Here is a 17,399-nt window from a genome sequence, read left to right as displayed (position 1 = left end):
CGTGCAAAATCCACCTGAAATACGACTTCACATTTTTTTTTTTAACAATAAGAACAAAACAATTTGCATTAGTGTTTCCTTTAAATGAAAATATAACAATCTCCCCACTTGTAAAATAGATTGTAAATAGTATTTTTTTATAAATCCAGTCGCCGGACTCGTCTGCGAATTCTGTTAGATTGGCGTGGAGGTAGAAGGACTGGTGGTCCTCTGGGAAGGTTGGTTCTCGGGGCTCGGACTATTATAGTCAAATTCATTTTCTGTATTAGGTGTAGTAGTACTAACGGGACTTGTTTCGGTCAACTGGGTCGGATCTGCATTTGCAATGTCGAGTTGAATACTTTTAGCAGGATTTTGAGGTCTATCAGAGCGTGGAAAGCGAGCTAGATGTCTCAGTACTACTGAATCTTCCCAGCCATCATTATGTCGTATTCTTGCATGCGTAGGGTTAGCTTCGAGGAGTTCCACTACCTTGACAATCGGGTCATATTTGCTCCTGTTACCAAACCGTTTTAATAATACCTCCCCAGGCTCACAGAGCCAAACTGGTAAAGCAGTACCAGTAGAAGAGTGCCTTTCAAAGTTGAACATGCGAAAGCAAGAGAGAAAGAACTCAGTTTTTAAAAAAAAATACAAAAATGCATATCTAATATTGCATTAGCATTTCCTTTAAATAAAAATATAACAGAAGTGTTGCCCCCGTAAGGCAGTATATAGGATTATTGTAAGGTGATAGGTCTAAGATGATAGGTTTGAGAAGCTTTGTTTTACAAATGGGGAGCTCCGCTTATTATTTATTATAACTTTGGATGAGATGCTTTGATAATTATGATGCATCTTTATAGTAAACAAAAAAAACTGTTTCCATATATATTTATGTATACGTATATATTTTGTTTAATCTATTATTCTATCTATCTATATATCTACGAAACTGACCGTGTCTGTGTATCTGTGTGTGTATGTACATTTCCCTACACAATAACTCTGTCAACTTTAAGTCTACACACTTGAAATTTGATATACAGGGTACAGAGATTTGGACAAATCTTTGTGATTGGTTTTCGGCCAGAAAATTGGCTGTTAAGGGGGTCAAAGTTCAACGATTTGATCTTTGAGAACTCTACCAAACTCCTCCGAAAATTTTGTGGCTAAACGCTTGCATTTTTAGATATAGGTTCCTTGGACCTGGATCTAACTTAACTTGATTTGAGCTCAAAATAATAAATATTAAGGGGTCATAATAGGGGTCAAAGTTTGGCAGAAAGATATTGATCACATTTTTTATCTTTTATGGACAAATTTTATTGGTAGGGTGGTGAACGTTTCATGTTTGCTTCAAGTGAATTGAACTAATCTTGAGTGGTATTTGGAGTATCTTAGTTATTCAATTAATGCATTTCTGGTTTTATGTAGATTATTCATGAAGTGATTCTGGTATTGTGGTGAAAGAAACTAGTTAAGTAAAATAAATGATAGGTCAACATTATCCCTCATCCCCATCTTTCAGTATTTGTTTAATACATTGTATTAAATATTTACGAATAAATATTTAAGCCGCAAGTAATGGGCAAGTTATGTGCACTTGGCAGTCGAACTGTTGGAAATTTATTGGTTTTCAGATAAATTTTACATGAAAGGATAAAATAGCAAAAGAATAAAGTAGAAAGAGATCTTGTTTTAAATGACGAAGGGATTTTATTTACAAATAGGTTGCAAATTTTTCCCTTTGCAGGCACTCAAAAACAATATACGCCAAGTAAGAAAAAATATCAAACTGGTTCATAAGTTGTAGACGTCGCTACAATGAATGACTAAAATTAAATATGAAAATCACGCACACAATAAATTCAATGGAATGTATTCACAAGCTTGAAAATAGACTGTACTGTTATTTGCCTTTTTTTTACAATTCATTTAAAATTATTCCAAATTTCTTTTCCTCAAAATACACACATACTGTTTAAGAAGTGTTTGCTTTGTCACGACTGATCTTTTCTTCTTTCTGAGTTGTACTTCTGGAAAGAAAGGCCCAGGAATCTTTGTTCATGGCAGGCAATGAAGCATTGAAGCACATGTCCACTCTTGGTACACAGGATTCAAAAAGAAAGATTTTCGTACTGGATTCCATGACGTTATTTAAGGAGCTAGCCTTGCCTTTTATTAAAATTAGATAGTTTTGTACAAATATCAATATGTATGAAAGTAAGTTCAATAAACATAAAAAATACATCATAAAATATAACATATATTGTGAGCTGATGTGTAACCAGACTTTTTACTATAACAGTGAATGAGCAGTGTACCATGCTGATTGCATAATCCTAGAAACACCAAGAGTTCATAAACGGAAACTTTGTGGGCAAGACAACAACAACATGGCAAAAAAAAACCCCGAAAGAAAGACATACTGATGATGAAGTGTATCTTCAAAATATATTTATAAATTTTAAACAAAATAAATATATATTTATTTTTGTAATAATGCGTTTTAGCATCGAGCGTATCAAATACGTATTTTATTCAAACTCAACCAGTGTTTCTATCAAGGAATACAAACCCTAACGAAAAAGGAAAGTGTTTTATTCTTTAATCGTTATCCTAAACTAACATTACATAACTCGAGGCTTTATTTGTTGTTGGTGCTTCTCTATTAAAATATCAGTTTACAGGAGTTTAAAAGGTCAATATTTTGTCTTCAATTCTGACTCCCTAGAAGCTATTTTACCGGTTAAAAACAAACTCAAAAGTGTGCTATGAGTCCAAATACCCTATATATCGAATGTCAACTCTGTAGACCAAATATTCAGCGAGGAGTTTGATAGAGACATTTCGCACGCACACCAATAAGGTCACTATATATAATTATTGTTATTAATTATTATTACTATAATCTTATTTAAATACATTTAAGACACTAGTGTTTTGTCCTTTCGAGAATCATCAGTGCAGGGTGACACGATTACTGCCGGTCGGAAGATCCAAACCCGGTCACAAAGCCATCTCTAACTCAATTAGCAAGGAACCTACCCCACAGACAACATCAAATTCGAGAGATATCGTGAAATTTAAATATTTATTTTTAAATGTCCTAACACCCGTCCAGAGTGATCTAATGATCTGCACATTTCAACTTTAAAGTGCTCAACAATAAGAACCGAGTTCTCAAAGGAGCTGACATTATTATTACTACAATAATTTTTAAAAGCATTTTTCTAGCACATGGAAATATATATTAAGTCAATCGAGAAATAGAGATATCCCTGCCGTCTCAGTATTTCCACAGCAGAAAATTATGGACTATTTTTATGCAACCAATGTGTTTTTTAACCTTAATTTGACGTTTATACTTCGACCATCGACAATATTAGAGAAGCAAGTGTAGCAAGGACTTAACACCAACATTCCTGCAATGAGGCTGACTCGACCAAACATTTTATAATTGTAATTTATCGCCAAATAAAATATATATTCAACTTAATTCATTTGTGTGCTTTGTTGTAGTGCTTTCTAACTATTAAAAGTCGATGGGGTGATTTAGCTCAAAAGAAAAGTAATCGTTTTGAATCTTCAATATTTGTCGGGTGCATTATAATTTTTAACAGAACTGGACCTACTTTTGTTCAACTGCCTTGTGATATTAGGAAAGATAAAAAAAGGAAAGATTAAAAAAAGATAAAAGAAGGAAAGATTAAAAAAAAAGAAAAAAATGAAAGATTAAAAAAAAAGAAAGATTAAAAAAGAAAGATTAAAAAAGAAAGATTAAAAAAAAGGAAAGATTAAAAATGAAAGATTAAAAAAAAGGAAAGATAAAAAAAGGAAAGATAAAAGAAGGAAAGATTAAAAAAAAGAAAAAAATGAAAGATTAAAAAAGAAAGATAAAAAAAGGAAAGATTAAAAAGAAAGATTAAAAAAAAGGAAAGATTAAAAAAGAAAAATTTAAAAAAAGGAAAGATTAAAAATGAAAGATTAAAAAAAAGGAAAGATTAAAAAAAGGAAAGATTAAAAAAAGAAAGATAAAAAAGGAAAGATTAAAAAAAAGAAAGATTAAAAAAGGAAAGATTAAAAAAAAGAAAGATTAAAAAAGGAAAGATAAAAAAGAAAGATTTAAAAAAAAGAAAGATTAAAAAAAAGAAAGATTAAAAAAAGAAAGATTAAAAAAAAGAGAGATTAAAAAAAAGAAAGATTAAAAAAAGGAAAGATTAAAAAAAGGAAAGATTAAAAAAAGGAAAGATAAAAAAAGATTAAAAAAGGAAAGATTAAAAAAGGAAAGATTAAAAAAAGAAAGATTAAAAAAAAAGAAAGATAAAAAAGGAAAGATTTAAAAAAAGAAAGATATAAAAAAGAAAGATTAAAAAAAAGAAAGATTAAAAAAGGAAAGATTAAAAAAAAGGAAAGATTAAAAAAAGGAAAGATTAAAAAAAGAAAGATTAAAAAAGGAAAGATTAAAAAAAAAGAAAGATTAAAAAAAGGAAAGATTAAAAAAAGAAAGATTAAAAAAGGAAAGATTAAAAAAAGGAAAGATTAAAAAAAAGAAAGATAAAAAAGGAAAGATTTAAAAAAAGAAAGATATAAAAAAGAAAGATTAAAAAAAAGAAAGATTAAAAAAGGAAAGATTAAAAAAAAAGAAAGATTAAAAAAAAGAAAGATTAAAAAAAGAAAGATTAAAAAAGGAAAGATTAAAAAAAAGAAAGATAAAAAAAGGAAAGATTAAAAAAAGAAAGATTAAAAAAGGAAAGATTAAAAAAAGGAAAGATTAAAAAAAAGAAAGATAAAAAAGGAAAGATTAAAAAAAAGAAAGATAAAAAAGGAAAGATTTAAAAAAAGAAAGATAAAAAAAAGAAAGATTAAAAAAGGAAAGATTAAAAAAAAAGAAAGATTAAAAAAAAGGAAAGATTAAAAAAAGAAAGATTAAAAAAGGAAAGATTAAAAAAAAAGAAAGATTAAAAAAAGAAAGATTAAAAAAAGAAAGATTAAAAAAGAAAAGATTAAAAAAGAAAAGATTAAAAAAGAAAAGATTAAAAAAGAAAAGATTAAAAAAGAAAAGATTAAAAAAGAAAAGATTAAAAAAGAAAAGATTAAAAAAGAAAAGATTAAAAAAGAAAAGATTGAAAAAAAAGAAAGATTAAAAAAGGAAAGATTAAAAAAAAAGAAAGATTAAAAAAGGAAAGATTAAAAAAAGGAAAGATTAAAAAAAAGAAAGATTAAAAAAAAGGAAAGATTTAAAAGAAAGATTAAAAAAAAAGATTAAAAAAAGAAAGATTAAAAAAAGAAAGATTAAAAAAAAAGGAAAGATTAAAAAAAGAGAAGATTAAAAAAAAAGAAAGATTAAAAAAAAGAAAGATTAAAAAAAAGGAAAGATTTAAAAAAAGAAAGATTAAAAAAGGAAAGATTAAAAAAGGAAAGATTAAAAAAAGAAAGATTAAAAAAAAGGAAAGATTAAAAAAAAAGAAAGATTAAAAAAAGGAAAGATTAAAAAAAAAAAGAAAGATTAAAAAAAAGAAAGATTGAAAAAAAAAGAAAGGTTAAAAAAAAAGGAAAGAACAAAACTAGAAAAGGAAATAAAGAAAAAAGATATATAGGTGGACAAAATTTGTTCTTTGATGAAGTGTTAGGAAAAAGGAAATATTTGAACAAAAGTATAAAAAGTTAAGATTAATGCTGTCGATTTATGTTGAAAGAAGTATGAAAAGGCTTCGGAACAGTGAAATGAAATATATATTAACAGAAAATACCAAAACGTATATTGGTTGAAAGAACAAAGTAAGGTTACAGCCCATTTTCTGAGTCTCGGCTTCATACTGCTCGATAGCAGAAACTGGTTACCGGAAGTGACGTCAGGAATAGTTCTTCGTTTGAATCTAGGGGTGCCACCCAAACACCCCCATCAAGATTTTTCTTTGTAAAAGCTGTTAATATCTCTTATGTTCAGAATCGATCATTAGTGAATTGGTGACTATCCTTTTCTGAACTGACTGTCGTGATTATGGTGTTGATTAGGGAGGGTCAAGATCGAATTTCTCAAAAATGAACTTGTAAGCGATCTTGCTCTTGATGTTATAAATAAAGTTGTCCTATTTTGCTTCTCTTACCACTGTTGAGTTTTTTTAATACCTCTTCTAGTGGTAATCTTTCAGAACCATACTTAGGTTGGTGGAAAAAATCCGCGCAGGCAGGAATTTGGTTGGTCTTTTTCGTAACTTATATATGGTAGGGGCAGCCCATTGATTGGTGCTTTCGAAAGTAGTCCAGCCTTTTCTAGCCGATCCAGTTCCTTATCAGTTGTCTTGATTGCCACAAATGAGACGAGCATTTCCCTTATAATTGCCATCCATGTGGACGATTTGTGCTTTTCAGAGGCAGAAATTTTTCATAGAAAAGTTATAGATAAGATCCAGCAAGTATTTGCAGTTAAATCTGAGGAAATTGCAGAGTTTCAGTACATAGAATTAGACACCAAACAGAATGGTAAAAATATAAAATCAGACAGAACATGTAAAGAAATTAAAATATATTTCAGTGGAAACAGGCACAAACATTGAAGACAGAAATTACTGAAATCAGGAAAGTCAACTTAACTGGCTGGCTATCCGGACCAGACCTGACCTGATCTTAGCTACGAAAACAATGTGTGATGTATAAAACATGCCAATAAAGTAGTTAAGAAAGCCAAGAAGGAAAAATCCCAGATAGACATTCCTGACTTAGGAAATTTCGATCACCTAAAGATTGCTGCCTATAGTGATGCTTCATTCGCCTACCTACCTGACTGATGGAGAATCCAAGGAGGTTATATAATCTTCTTTGTTAACGATAACCACAATATATGCCCATCACCTGGCAGTCCAAGCGCATTAGAATAGTGGTCAAAAGCATACTGGCTGCAGAAACACTAACCACGGTTGTGTAGCAGAAATAAATAGAACTCTTTTCTTGTACGTCAATGTCTCCCCTGATTGTGCGATATGGCACAAACTTACCAATCAGAGGCATAGCATAGGGATCTTCCTTACCCCTTAAGGAACTATAACTGCTTCCATCCCGGATGAGAAAAACTCTTCCCTTTTCCAGCGAGACGTCAAAGAGAGCGGACCTGTCACCTCACTCTCTCTCTCTGCCTACACCGATATCAACGATTCCCACTTGGGAATAACTACCGGGCAAAGGCAGACAAGTTCTATCCTAGATATATCTTTTTGGAATCTTACCCTTTGCTTCAATAAACCTTTTCCTTGTGAAGTTTTATGAAGTTGTTTGCTCGTTTATTCAGTAGCTTGTGTTGAAATATTTATTTTATTAGGGAGTGCCCGAAAAGCATTAACTCAACTCCCTAAAGTTGACATGAAAACTGTTGTTGGAATCCAAATAATTTGCAGAACAGACTATTCTTATGTCTATGAAAAAAAAAAGAAGAAAAGTTAATGAAGAGTCTGTAGCAACCAAAATCTGCTACAATCACAAGCAGGAGCTAAATCTCGTGGTTCGAGATTTGATATCCATTTTCTGCCTGGTTTGTTCAATCACGTGACCGAGTACATAAAAAGCGAAATCTGAAACCGTGTTCTTCTTTCTCACTGCGCTGCCCAGTGAGTACAACAAGCTAACAATGGGTCTCTCCTAACTACCATTTAAAACCACGTATGGTACCCAAATGAACATTCTTTATCATGCTAAAGAACATACAACTCACACTCACACACGAAAACATGTGAACACACTGAAGACTTTGCCCTTTCTTTCTCCTTTAATCAGCTTCCTTTGTCCCAGCGACTACTAGCTATAAACACGTGTGGACTGAACTGTTCTCTCCTCAACAAGCCGGCAATATATTAATTCTATCTTTACACAAGAACACTTCAACATACCAACCCATTTCTTTCTTCTACTAATGCTATAACGAAGATGACAAATAAAGTTGTTTATTAATATAGAATGAAACTCCATTCCGTTGTCTCGTCTCTATAAGTCCATGTGCTGTTATCTTGATACATATTTCAATTTAAAATTCAAATTCGATCAATGCTTCTAATATGGGTAACACTACCCTGAATGTCAAATCACGTTGTCAAACACATTTTTACGGCATTTAAAAAAACAACACCACAGATAACAGCACGCGGACCTTTCATTAACTTTTTTTTTCTTCAACTTAGCATCATGGCGAGGAAAAAAAGGGGGAAAAATATAAAATTCTGACAAAGGAGGATAACTCCGAAATATATTCATTTTAAACAAGTAAATAGTTGATTATTTTTATAATATTGTGTTGTAATTCGGCTTCCAAACATTTCATACATACTTCAATTTAAAATTCAAATTCAATCACCGCTTCTAACATGGATAATACTATCTTAGATACAAATAAAGGCTTCCTTCAGTCTTGACAGACTATGGATACCCACTGTAAGGGTGCCTGCGCGTGAAATTTGTGTGGCAAGAGTTGCGCAATCTCCTGAGTCAACATTGTTGCATACCAGTGGCAAGTTGAGGTACAAGACGACTAGAAACAATGTCGAGGTGAGCGGAGAGCACATACAGCGCCTAGAATTCCCAAATGGTCACCCATCTGGTACTGGTCAGGCTCAACGTTGCTTAACTTCGGTGATCTGATGAGAACCGGTATATCAACGTGATTATGCCGTACTTGGATACAAATAAACTTTAAGAAATATAATACACACGGATATCATGTAAAATATTGCCAAAGTAATTTCTAAAATATTTTATTTGAGCAAAGGATGTTATCTGATTATTTTATTGTGTGTGTGTGTGTGTGTGTGTGTGTGTGTGTGCGCACATCCGAGTGTATGTGTGCGTGAATATTTCTTTATTTAAATATTTTCTAAGCAATAATATTGGCACTCCGGCATATTCCCCAGGCATTTCATTTTTGTATTACCTTTCCCGTTTTCTAGACAGTGATAGATGATTCAGTGTCTCCAACGAAACATTTTTCAACAGATTATGTGCTCTAATATATAAACGGCTATATGTATGTCAGTCTGTCGGTCTGTGCGTTTCCATATTTTCAAACTATCTCTTCTGGAACTAAAAGTCGCAGAGCAGCATTAGGGGCCTCAAATGATTGGATTTTTTTATGGGTCGTTCTTTTATGGGTCTTTAGCCGGTTAAAATTGTTTTTAAGGGGTCAAAAATGAGTAAAAATTGAAAAAAATTGTTATTCATTTTGTACATTCATCTTAGTTTATTTTTAATTTTTAATCTATTTATTATATATGTCACGTTGGTACAGTGGTAATGTCACCAGCTTTGAATACTACAATTTCGGTTTCGATTCTAGCTGATGGCACCTAAATATTCTTTTTTTTTTACTTTTGAAATCACGACTCTATAATAATATATACGAAATCTGGACAAATTAAAATATTATATTTCAGCATATTTTACGCCTGGGTAAAGCTGGACGCCCCCTCCCGCTAGTATAATATATAATATGTAATATAATATTATTTATTATTATTTATTTATTAACAATTTATATAAAAACTAGTAAGGGGTACCCGGCGTTGTACGGGTATTTGGAGGTGTGTGTGTGTGGAAACTCCAGGGATGGGGGTGGGGGGGTTAAAAAAAAAGTTAGTATGAGGATTGAACTCGAACCGTTGAGGCAAAGTTGTAAATTAAAGTGTGAAAAGAAAAACGTGCGACGTTAACGATTGCCCGGCACGAGATGGTAACGGAAACACGTTTGAATTTATTTAATTACTTGGATTTGGCAGGTGCCCGTTTTAATGAGTTAATGAGGTCAAGTTTGACTGCGGGATAGTATTTACTGCTGAACACTTTTTTTTTTTTTTTTTTTTTCCCCCAAGATTTTATAGGAAAAAGACTAACCCACATGCGGCGAGCAACAAATGTTGAATATTTATCTTCCTGAAATCGAGCAAATTAAATAGACAGGCGAGCTTTGTTATTAACTGTGAGATATTATGATTTATATGTGATATAAAAAGTTTTAAAAAGTTGTGAGCTGACCGACAAAAGAAAGAAGCCTTTTGTAGACATACATACATTTTCGCTTTTATATATATAGATAAGTGGAACGATGTGAACAATTCTTATTTTTATTAAAAAAAAATGTGTAATATTTATTTCTTATAACTTTTAACTTCCTTTTTTATATGAAACATTCTTGAAAGTAAATAAACTTTTTTTGCCGAAAAGTATCATACTTACGCCAAACTACTTCACATAATAATACAAATACTACTACTACTATTAATAGTAGTAGTAGTTTAAGAGTGTTTTTTTTATTATTAGTTACATCAAAAATATTATGACATTCCGGCATATTTCTTAAGACACTTCATTATTTGACGTCCCCGACGAAACATCTTCCAACAGATATTTTTACGTAAAAAAATTATCACATTCTTAGACGAATTATTAGTAACCCGGATATAAGAGCCTTCTGATCCGGTCTTTGCAGTTCTCTTATTTCCGGGATTACACATGCCTTGGGTTCTTATAGCCGGGTTACACTGTACACAGGCTCTAATTTGGGAGCAGAGAAAATCTCTCTTATATCACTTTTTCTTATATTTATGGTCTCTTATATCCGGGTTATATTATTATTATTATTATTACTACTACTATTAATAGTAATAATAATAATAATAATATAACCCGGATATAAGAGACCATAAATATAAGAAAAAGTGATATAAGAGAGATTTTCTCTGCTCCCAAATTAGAGCCTGTGTACAGTGTAACCCGGCTATAAGAACCCAAGGCATGTGTAATCCCGGAAATAAGAGAACTGCAAAGACCGGATCAGAAGGCTCTTATATCCGGGTTACTAATAATTCGTCTAAGAATGTGATAATTTTTTTACGTAAAAATATCTGTTGGAAGATGTTTCGTCGGGGACGTCAAATAATGAAGTGTCTTAAGAAATATGCCGGAATGTCATAATATTTTTGATGTAACTAATAATAAAAAAAACACTCTTAAACATGGCTGTTAGCGAAATAAATGCAACTAAAAACAGGAAGTCCGGTCTGGGACTCTGAAAACTTTTACATTAGTAAGCGATTTTCAACTGACACCGGTTTTGGTCGCCCATTGTTCCGTTATGCCTTCAATGCATAAGTAAATAAATGAATTGCATAAAAAAGAAACAAGTCGGAAAAAATTATTATACTTATTTCAATATATAAGTAAGTAAACGTAAAGGAAAGTCACAAGTCGGAACTTTTACGCATGGTGATGATTTTAATTCAGTCACCGCCTATATCGAATTTCAGCGCGACCATCGTCATATTACGTTAGCCAGGATTTCAGTCTTCATGACAGAAGACTAACAATTAATTAAACTGCAAAATAAGCTTTCATATGCTTTATTAAAAATGATGGTGCTTCTACACACTTATCGTCGAAATTGGAAACGCCATTTTGTTTCACGCACCTGCTGTCCAAATCCAAGGGAGAAATCAATATTTTAAACTATGGCCGAAGTTAGAAATAAATAACAAAAAATTTAAACTTCCGGAAAGAACTATGAAAAAAAAAAAAAAAGAGTAAATACAGAAAGTGAAAGAGAACATACATTCATAATTGTTTAATTGGAAATGTTTCGATTTAATTAATAAAAACGGTAAAGATTTTCATGAAATATTTTTTTTTATTATTGAAAACAGAAAATGTAATGACATATTCATAATTGTTTTCCGGAAATAACTAAGAAAAAAAAAAACTGTTCAAACTGGACGAGCGAGCGCCATTTGAAAACCAAAACATTTATTGTAAAAGTGAGAAATTACTGTAAGAAAAAAAATGTAGGGAAAAATTCAAGATGGCGCCCGACTCTCTCTTTAACACGGTAAGATATCCTCAACACGGCACAAGAAGCAACAGTCACACGATTCCCCAGCCAACTCAATCGTCACTCCCCACGTCTTTCCCCTCACCCGCTTTTATCGTCGTTCTAGGTCGGCTAAATTTGCATATTCCGAGAATTCGTGTGACTTTGCGAGACATCATACTTTACAAAAGACGGCGGTCGCCATCTTGGTCCCTCTTTTCTATTTTTGGTCGGTAACGCTGAGCTGGTCTCGAGGTAAGTCTTTTTCCCCTCATCCGTCTCTCCCACGTACCCACACAACACGCAAACACGCGGGCGCTTATCTCCTGGATGCACGTTACACTCCCCCCTGATCTGATGATCACATAGAGAGCACTGGGGGGGTGGCCTTTTAGTGCGTGTGCTTCTGCGAAGAGGTACATTCACTGTTTCAGATTCGGGCTCTGGATCTGGTTCCGCCTCATCAGATGAAGTATCGCTATCAGTCTCTGGAAGGGGCTCACTGAATCCGTGCATCGGCAGCTTATCGCTAGACGCTTCACTGCTTTCTTCTGTAGTTGTATGACGCACCTCGGTAGCTGGGCGAAGATCTCGCACATGTCGTGGGGTTCCATCGACCAAAACAGACTGCTGGCTAATCACTCCAGATATGTGTCCTCGCTTAAACTTGTCGGTGCACCGATTTCCTGGAGGCCGCACCCACACTGGATCTCCCACTTCATATCTGTTATATGTTCCCTTGTCGGTTGGCTGCGTAGTGTTGATTCCCTTCACTCCGACTTGGTACGTGTAAATAGCATTCGCAGGTGCGGTTGAAGGGGACGTCCCGTCCTTTGGCGTAATGTTGTACCAATATGTTGCTTCCGCAATAGTACATCGCTTCCTGGCAGCAATTCTCTTGATGCTGCGATGGCTTCTTTCAGCAATGCCATTTCCTGATGGCACATGCGCACATCGCAACCGTAGACGGACGCCCCACTCATCTAACAACTGCCGGACTTGCTGGCTACAAAACGCTGCATCATTGTCAGTCAGGAGCTCTTCCGGCGCACCTCGCTCAAAAAAAATGGATGATAGGTGGCGAACAACATTTGCTGAATCCTGTCTGGTCATCTGCCGCCACACCGCAAATCTCGTAGGCCCGCAATCAATGAGAGTTAGAAAGGGCTTGCCACTGTAATGGGTAATATCCATGGCCAGCCGCTGCCACACACTCTCAACTTCCAAGCGACCCTTCTGCCATCGCTCTGGTGCAGGATCAATAGACTGGCAAGCCTCACAATTTCTGACGATCTGTCTGACATCCATCTTGGTCACTGCTGGGTATGCACGCCTCACAAAATAAAGGGTCCTCTTGATACCCGGATGTCCGCTCTGTGCATGAATTTTTTGTATTTGACATGGGTCGATTGCAACTGCACAAGATCGAGCAGTAATCTCCATTCCCATCTTCGCGGCTTCATACCATTTGTGAGGTACACGGGTCAGTTGGTCAGCACGATTACAATGTGATGGCACCAGAGTGACGCTCAGTGATAGCCCATACTCAGATACCAGGTTTTTTAGCGTGTCTAGCCTTCTCCGTATTAACATTTCGCTTGCTGCCTTGGTACGGATTCGTGTCCGTCCTGAAAGTGTGTCAGACACCCAGTGGTAGACACAGAGAGAATCTGTGTACAAGGTCAACTTCTTAGACTGCCACTGCAGGGCCAGATTTACCCCCTTTACAACAGCGTCCAGCTCTGCCAGGTTGATATGCTGAGAATCTGTTACGGGCCGCAGCCAACATGCATCCTCGAACACGTTTCCTCCTTGCTCCAACGATACTCCCAACGCCAAAGAACTGGCATCAACCCACACACCTACGTTGTCTCCGTTAACACACCACCGCCCACAGGCAGGGTCCTTCTTGTTCACTCTCTCCAGTGTCTCCTTAATCATCAGAGTTAGTAGGACATCATCGGATATGTCATCCCAACCCGTGGTTGTTAAATTTGCTCTGCGTTTAATCACACCAACAGCTGCGCGGAGCCAGCCACAGACCGGTAAGTGACCAACAAGTTTTCCACACCAAGAAAAAACGGTCCGCCTTGTAACAAGGTTGGGGATGCTTGGAATTTCACTGCCACGCCTCCATTGTAGGGTGCCATCCTCTTCATAAACATCCAATCCCAATACACGTGCTCCTTCCCTTAAACGTTCGGGATTCTTGCATTCCAGACCAAACTGAGCCAACTTTTCTTTGACACACGACGCAGACTGTACATCTTCATTGACGTATACGTCATCAATGTAAGCTGACGTTGAGTCCCTCATGGGCTTTTCTTGGGACAATACTGTGTTGACAATAGTCTTCATGATCTGTGGTGCCACATTTAGGCCGAAGCCAAGGCGTGTAAGGCAGTACCTCTTCCCCTGGAACCAAACTGTCTGGAACGGCCACAACGTCTCATCAACTCGCACCTGTAAATAGGCTTTTCGTAAATCCAATATTGAGACATTAGTGCCTTTCTGACGCCATTCCCTCAACTTACTTGCGCATACGTCAGCATGGGCAGTGTAGGCTTCAATATGCTTGTTAAGCTCCCTATAGTCCAGCACGGGCCGTACTTTCGACTTGTTATGCTGGACTACTGCCATCAAGGGTATTAGACCCTTCGGAGGCCCAAGCTTGTCCTCAGGGTAGGGGATTAACCAGCCATCTTGGATCCACGCCTTTAGTTCCCTTTCATATTCTGCTCGGGCCTCACTGGGTATAGGGTACTCTGCAACCCCATTCTTGAGTTTAGTCGGTGCCATTCCCTCGGTCCACTTCCAAGATGCAATCCAGGCCCTCTTGCGCGAGTCGTAGTCCACTGTAAAATCCGGCCGATCGATATGGAGCGCTGCACACACTGGGGCCTCTAAGAATCGCACCTTTCCATCCCGATGAATTGCGACTCCCCCCAGCGCCTTGATGGCATCGTATCCGAGCAACAGGTCAAACCCCAGGAGATTTCCTTGGGTCATGAGCACATTGATCTTAGTGGCTGCACCGGTGTCCGTGTAGATCTTGACAGTTCCAGCTCCACAGCATGTCTGGGTCTCGCCTCCTATCGTGGTGACTTTGATCTTCCTCTTAGTCCAACTTGGACACAGCCTGGTGCTCACTATAGTATGCGAACAGCCTGAGTCGAGAAGTGCTGAGCAGGGTATCCTGTTTACGTAGACGGTTATTACTGGTTGCGCCTTGTTCAAATTTTGCTCGGGGAGCAGGGCGGCGCTGACGTCCTCTCCCCTGATACGTTTCCCGCACAGTTTTGGGCTAGATGCCCCAAACCGCCACACTTAAAACAGCGCACACGCCCCCTGTTGGTGCAATTCCTTGCAAAATGTCCGCGTCGGCCGCAGCGAAAACATTTCCCATTGCTTGCAGGGTTCTGATTCGGAATCTCCCGAGCGCCAATCTGGCCTGTCTGTGTCGCCATCACAACTGGTTCCCCCAGGTCCTCCTCATCTTTGATGATGGCTCGAGCACGTTCCATCAAGTGTTCCATGGTCGTTGTTGAAACGCTGGTTGAGGCTTTCAGTAGCTGCTTCACCCGAGTGGGAAGGCCCGCCACAAACGCGTACGCAAGCGTCCGCTCCGACACCCCTCCACCGAACAGAACTGCGAGTTTCTTTAACTCAGCAAAGAAAACGTCCACGCTTTCCTCCGGTAGAAGTTTTCGGGAAGCAAATTTTTCATAGGCCGTACAAGGATCCATGGCAAATGCCTTGTACAGCGCAGCTTTAATTGCGGTGACATCTCCCTTTTCGGCAGCACTGAGTTGCTGATATACACTCAAGGCACCCCCAGCCAATCTCAGGGGAATTACAGTGTGTACCCTTTTCACCTCACAAAGGTCGCACGTCAGCTCGACCCTTTCAACCCAGTCGACGATGGACGTGGACCCGTCAAACTCGGGTATGAGCTTTAAGTCAAATTTCGACTCGGTCATAGTCCTAGAGGCCAAATGGCCGGAATAGCTTGTAAAAGTGAGAAATTACTGTAAGAAAAAAAATGTAGGGAAAAATTCAAGATGGCGCCCGACTCTCTCTTTAACACGGTAAGATATCCTCAACACGGCACAAGAAGCAACAGCCACACGATTCCCCAGCCAACTCAATCGTCACTCCCCACGTCTTTCCCCTCACCCGCTTTTATCGTCGTTCTAGGTCGGCTAAATTTGCATATTCCGAGAATTCGTGTGACTTTGCGAGACATCATACTTTACAAAAGACGGCGGTCGCCATCTTGGTCCCTCTTTTCTATTTTTGGTCGGTAACGCTGAGCTGGTCTCGAGGTAAGTCTTTTTCCCCTCATCCGTCTCTCCCACGTACCCACACAACACGCAAACACGCGGGCGCTTATCTCCTGGATGCACGTTACATTTATTGTATAAAAATTTATCAAAATATAATTGTAAAAACATTTATTGAAAAGTTTGCGTAAGGAAATATAATTTTAATATAACCATTTTGTAATGAAAGCAACATTGGATTTTTATAAAATATTTTTTTTTGTTGTTGTTTGTTTTTTCTTTGAATAAATAAATAATTCATAAATGTTAATTTTAGGTTAATTTATTCTTTCCGGAAGCAATCGTTCTCCAGTTTAATTAATTTTTTTTTTTTTGTTATTTATTTCATGCTTCGACCATAGTTTAAAATAATGATTTCTCCCTTACATTTAAACTGCAGGTGCGTGAAATAAAATGGCGTCTCCAGTTTCGGCGATAAAGTGTAGAATTACCAAACCAATTGTTAACTTAATTGAAAACTGGAAAATATTAATTAAGCGAGACGCTACCAGGACATTCACCGTGAAACGCTCAGCATAAAATGGAACTAAAAAAAAAAAAAAAAAAGCACTAACAACTTGAAAATAACGGAAATTGAGACATAAATAAAATACTACTTTTGTGACCTGTGATATTTATTATTTAAAAGTAATTTCCTGGTGCTTGTACACTTTTACTACCGTGCAATTTAAAAAAATAAATAAATAAATAAATAAATAATAATAATAGTCGTCGTCGTCGTCGTCAGGGGAAAGCACAGAATAGTTACAAAACACTCTCCCTCTCCCCATGTTAATAGCTTTCAAAATAACAACGTTATTTCAGCACAGTGCCAAAAGTGCACACGTACCGATTTCCTTTTTAATTCTTCCCGCCTCATTTTCTTTTTCTGCTAACCTGTTCTTCCCGTCGCCATCTTGAATTTTGACTTATCTCCCTGCAAAAATCCAGTCACGTTTTAGGAATCGTCTCTTTCTTGCAAGCAAATTATAAAACAAAAAGTAAGTATTATTAATTGGATTTACCTTTTGAGGTGGGGGATTTTTTTTTTTTTTTTTTTTTTACTACAATGACGTTAGAGTAGCGTTCAAAACGATCCCACTTTTCAATGTAAACAGATATTGAAAGAATCGAAGGTGTTGTAATTTTGGCAGGATTGTCGTTTAGTTTTATGAATGGTCTCTAGCAAAAGAGAATAAAGTGACGCCGTCATATCACTGAACGTAAACAGAACGTTTTCACAAATAAACAAA

The 17,399-nt window shown here is 36.2% G+C and overlaps 2 protein-coding genes and 1 pseudogene across 2 annotated transcripts in view; 2 read left to right on the top strand and 1 right to left on the bottom strand.

The window, feature by feature from the left end:
• LOC145263299 (uncharacterized) overlaps nucleotides 1–17,399 on the top strand; it is a 44,492-nt gene that overhangs the window by 19,968 nt on the left and 7,125 nt on the right. The window lies entirely within an intron of this gene.
• LOC145263495 (5S ribosomal RNA) lies at nucleotides 8,530–8,646 on the bottom strand (annotated as a pseudogene).
• Nucleotides 16,859–17,399, top strand: part of LOC145263219 (uncharacterized) — a 53,090-nt gene continuing 52,549 nt past the window's right edge. The window contains exon 1 of the mRNA XM_080120303.1: nucleotides 16,859–17,147. The gene's annotated coding sequence lies outside the window, so the exon portion shown is untranslated. The remainder of the gene's footprint in view (nucleotides 17,148–17,399) is intronic.

The sequence above is a fragment of the Euprymna scolopes genome, chromosome 38, assembly GCF_053919585.1.
Source record: "Euprymna scolopes isolate OS-2025 chromosome 38, ASM5391958v1, whole genome shotgun sequence".
In the NCBI taxonomy this organism is placed as follows: Eukaryota; Metazoa; Mollusca; class Cephalopoda; order Sepiida; family Sepiolidae; genus Euprymna; species Euprymna scolopes.
The sequence above is the reverse complement of the archived record's forward strand: the minus strand, read 5'-3'. Positions and strand labels throughout refer to the sequence as shown.